The sequence below is a fragment of the Alosa sapidissima genome, chromosome 14 (genome assembly GCF_018492685.1).
Source record: "Alosa sapidissima isolate fAloSap1 chromosome 14, fAloSap1.pri, whole genome shotgun sequence".
Taxonomy (NCBI): Eukaryota; Metazoa; Chordata; class Actinopteri; order Clupeiformes; family Clupeidae; genus Alosa; species Alosa sapidissima.
In genome coordinates this window covers 22,220,052-22,224,639 of record NC_055970.1, presented here as the reverse complement: position 1 = coordinate 22,224,639, position 4,588 = coordinate 22,220,052, and positions in this window count along the sequence as shown.

Sequence of the window (4,588 nt, the reverse complement as noted above, 5' to 3'; positions counted from 1 at the left end):
AGGGAGGGAGGGAGGGAGGGGGTGAGACAGGACTAGAGGGAGGGTGTCGTGGCTGTTTGCAAAAGTAACAAAATGATGCTGCCGTCACACAAATGAAAACGATGGGGAAAATCTGCGCTGTGTAAATGAAGCTGAATAAGACTGTAAGATCTGTCGGGGCTGGAGCCGCACTCATGTTCTGCTTTTCATTGTAGATATTATACTATTCACCAAGGACCACAAATAGAATGGAATGGAATGCAAAGCCATAGGCCTATGTCAATACGCAAAGCAATGTTTCAATCTGAGGTCAGAGTCCTTATAACCAGCTTTCAACTTGCTTCCTTTCCTTTTCCTAAGTATAAATATATAAAGCCTTCTGTTAAAGATGGATTCATGGCTCAACATATACATCTTATTGACACTTCTCTATGTCTTTTAGAACAGCATTAATGCAGGCACGGCGCTACGGGTGGGCCTAGACCCGCCCACTTTTCAACAGGCCCACCCAAAACTTGAATTTAGTCAATAATTATTAAAAAGCGGCAAATAATCTCATGACCAGCTATTTAAAAAGCTGGTCATGTCTATGTTGATGTTTCTGCGCAAGTTCAGCAGACAGTGTCAGATACGTGAGGTTCTGGGTCGGATGTAGCTTGTCGGTTTGCTAGGCTAGCTTCAAGTGATCTGAAAGTGTGAAAATAATTTCCAGTAAAGGACAGTGTTGCAACAGTCATTGTTTAGGTACCTTAAACGTGCACGAACGGTCTCGTTGTATCGCTGCAACCAGGAGATGAAGGAGAGCTAAGATCTAACACCTAGCACATCTCTATGGCTTAATAATTGCTTCTGAAATACTTGCAATTTTTGCAATGCAGCAAACTTTGTTGATATTGTGATGCTTGATCTCTAATTGTCAAAATTTTATTGTCCATAATATTCAATCAATGTGGCACAAATGAAGCTTGATTCGGTGGATTAATTTATGAAAAGTGGGCAACAAGTCAGGCAAAATGGGGATTATGAGAACCGTTTAGACTCTATGGGCTAAGCCCTGAATGTTTTCAACTGTCCTGTGTATTGATTGAAACTGTCGGGCAGTTGAACTCTTGTTGAACTCGCTGCGAAGGTCACTTTGATCGTCCTTTCGTGGCATCTTTTGTGTATATGATCAATGGACAATAATTGAATTCAATGTGCAGTGCAAGGCCTATGTCTTAGTGCAAGGCCAGGACGATATTCTTTGTCTAACCAGGGTTCTTTCTTGTTATCCATTGTTATTAATATCACTCCTTTGCTATCACTCCTTTGTTATATGCCAGCAATCTACCTTTTTTCAACTTCACTTTGAACAAGAGGTGGTATGATGGAAGAAAGTGGATTCATGGCTGGCTTTATGTGAAACTAGTCAACAATACTCTGCTCACCAGGTTTCAGCAATTGGGATGTGCTCTGGTGGTGCTGTGCTGGTAGTTATCTACCATCTCCCATCTACCATCTCCTCTCATAGCACCACTCACAAGTCTTGTTGATCCTAGCACTTACCACCCGTCTTGAACTGACACTTAACTGTTTAAAAACAGCACTCACTGATGCACTTATTCTTACTGTACTGTACCGTTTTTAAATTGTCCTAAAATTGTTGAGAGAATTACTTTAAAACTTAACTGTTACCATGTTGTTAGTCGCTTTGGTTAAAAATGCGTCAGCCAAATGTAATGTAAAAAAACAGAGTTATCTGCTGCCCAGTGTGTGTATACTAGTAGCCAACAGTGTGCTCAGATGTTCTGAGAATGCGTTGTGTGAGATTAAGAGGGATGTTTAAAATATGATGCAGTTTACAGTTTACATTTAGCTTAATTCTCATCAAGGTGGCTGTGGATCAAGCCAAGTGATCATGTGGACAACAAAGATTACTTGCACACAAGTCGGAGTCTGATCACCCCTGGTCAGGTCACCTTTCCAAGGATGTCTGAGGCTGAAAGACCCTAAACACCCTAAGACCCGTGGTAGCATCACTGATGACATGTCCAAGTGTCATGGAAAGGTGTGTGATAAAAACCTGCTTGTGTAGAACACACACTGCATTACAAGTCAAACTGAGGAAAAGAAAATGGAATTTAAGGACACTTGCCAAAGGAAATGCACACAGATCGAGTTTCCTTGAAGTTGAGCAATAATCAGATCACTTTTCTTAAGCACAGAAGTCCAAGGACAAGGGCAGTGGTATCATATCATATTTTGTTTTGTCTTTTTTCCATCTCTCTACCTACTGCAGGACTTGGCCAGGGCCTCCGCTGATAGGGTCTTTGCTTGCTGTAAGATCCCATTATTCTACTCTGAGACCTGAACAAGAGAGCAGCTACAGTACCTGCACTTCATCATTTTGTTTTCATTCAATCAAGCAAATGAAGGGCAAGGCTTGAGGAAAGAGGGATGGAGTGGAGATGGAGAAAAATAGAGTGAGAGAGAGGGGAATTAAGGGCAGATAAAGAGAGAGGCTATGGGTATTGAGACAAATAAACACATAGAACAAGAGAGGGGATATGTAATGAGTAATTAAATGGATCAAGAGTGAAATATATGCAGAATGTGAACCAAGAGAGAATGAGAAAAGAAAACAACAGGAGGAGTGCGAGAGAAACGCAGACACAAAGACAGAAATAGACAAGAGTGTCTCCTTCATCTCTCCACAGACACATGAGTTTACTCATGAGAGAGAGATGGAGAGAGTGAGGGAGAGAGAGAGAGAGAGAGAGAGAGAGAGAGAGAGAGAGAGAGAGAGAGAGAGAGAGAGAGAGAGTGGTGGGGTAGGATAATCAGAGATGTCTGGCCGGAGGCAAGATAGAGTGTACCGCTGCTCAGCCTCTGATCTGTGCCAACTCTCGTTTACGTCCTGGAGTCCATGCTACGTGCTGCACCACTGCCAACCTCTTCTTCATCATCATCATCATCATCATCATCATCATCATCATCATCATTACGTCCTGGAGTCCATGATACGCGCTACATCACCGCCAGCCTCTTCATCACATCATCATCATCATCATCATTACGTCCTGGAGTCCATGCTACGTGCTGCACCACCGCCAGCCTCTTCATCACATCATCATCATCATCATCATTATGTCCTGGAGTCCATGCTACATGCTGCACCACCGCCAGCCTCTTCATCACATCATCATCATTATCTGGTGTCAACATCAACACAGTCCTGTTTATCCTCATCAACTAGGATATTTCCAAGATGGCCAAAATGATGAAAATGAACATTTCATATCTGGGTTCTCACCTTGTGATGCTGTTTTTCCTCAATTATTTATAATAATCATTTGTGCCTCTACTTTTGGAGACGACTGCACTGCTATCTCCATATTATCATTATTAAAAATAAATTCATAAATAACAAACATCCATCATTGTTAAAAATATACTGGGAATTTTATCCTATTCGAGTCTTCTCAGACTTGGGAGCCAAGTCACATTTGATTGGAGTGGAGGATTTTCAGTGTGTTAAAATAGAAGTGGCATTGTTTTTTTTACACAAGAGTGGAGTTGTTTGGCCTCCAGAGAGGGAGAATGCTTGGCTTCGTTTACCGCCATGAAATGTGACAGTGGAGGCGGGAATGGGAGAGAGAGAGGGGGCGGGGTGTAAAAAGGTTTGCTGAAAAGTGAAAAGACTGGAATTCTCCATTAGAGCTGCCTGCCGGTAGAAGTGCCCCCTTAATGTTGGTGGACTGTCCACTGCAAGAGGTGAGAGAGATAGAATTACAGTGTCCACCCCGCCACTTAAGCCATGTGTTATCCTGGCTTGTGAAAATGCTTTTAAAATATCTGATAACATCGGTGTCTTATGGCTTACTGCTGACTTATGAAATGATTCAAGGTGAAAGCCAATTTTTTTTTTTCAATTGAAGTTTAATAGCTGACGATGCCCTTTGGTATGTTGAGGTAAATAGAGATAATAGCATCCCTAATGTTTATCAGATCGATTCATGCTCTAAGTAAAATATGATGAAAATAGGATTCAATGGCTTTCATCATATTGAAGTACCATAGGTTGTTTTTAACAGGCATGAAAACAGGTCAGGGGTGAAAAAGGTGAGAAGGGCGCGCAAAGTGGGAAATGGCCATTTCATAGCAAAACAAGCGCGAGTGACATTGTTGCCAATAGTGCATAGCTTCCATGGAGTATGAAGTTGCCTAAAACCAGAGATTTATAAAGAAAACAAACTAGCCTACAAAATGACTATTTTTTAAAAAAAAAAAATACTTATTATTTCTTCTTTTTGGCTTGGGCCTAAGTGTGAAGGGGCCCACTTGCGCTGTTTGGCAACATGCTTCACCCTGGCCCTCCTCTCCTCCTCAGTAATCTACATGAGTTTTCTTTCTTTGTGCCTGAAGTTATCAGATATTTCTGAAGATTTCATAGGCCTACGGGACACTTCATAGTAGACTATTAGAATAAGTCTGAATAAGATAAGTCTGAATATTTGTTGGACCAAACCAGGTAATAAATAAACTTGGGTAGGGTAGACTAGGCTTTAATTTGTAAAATTGGTTTGAAATGTTTTAACCTGCAGCTAGGCTACTTACAGATTGTGGCATT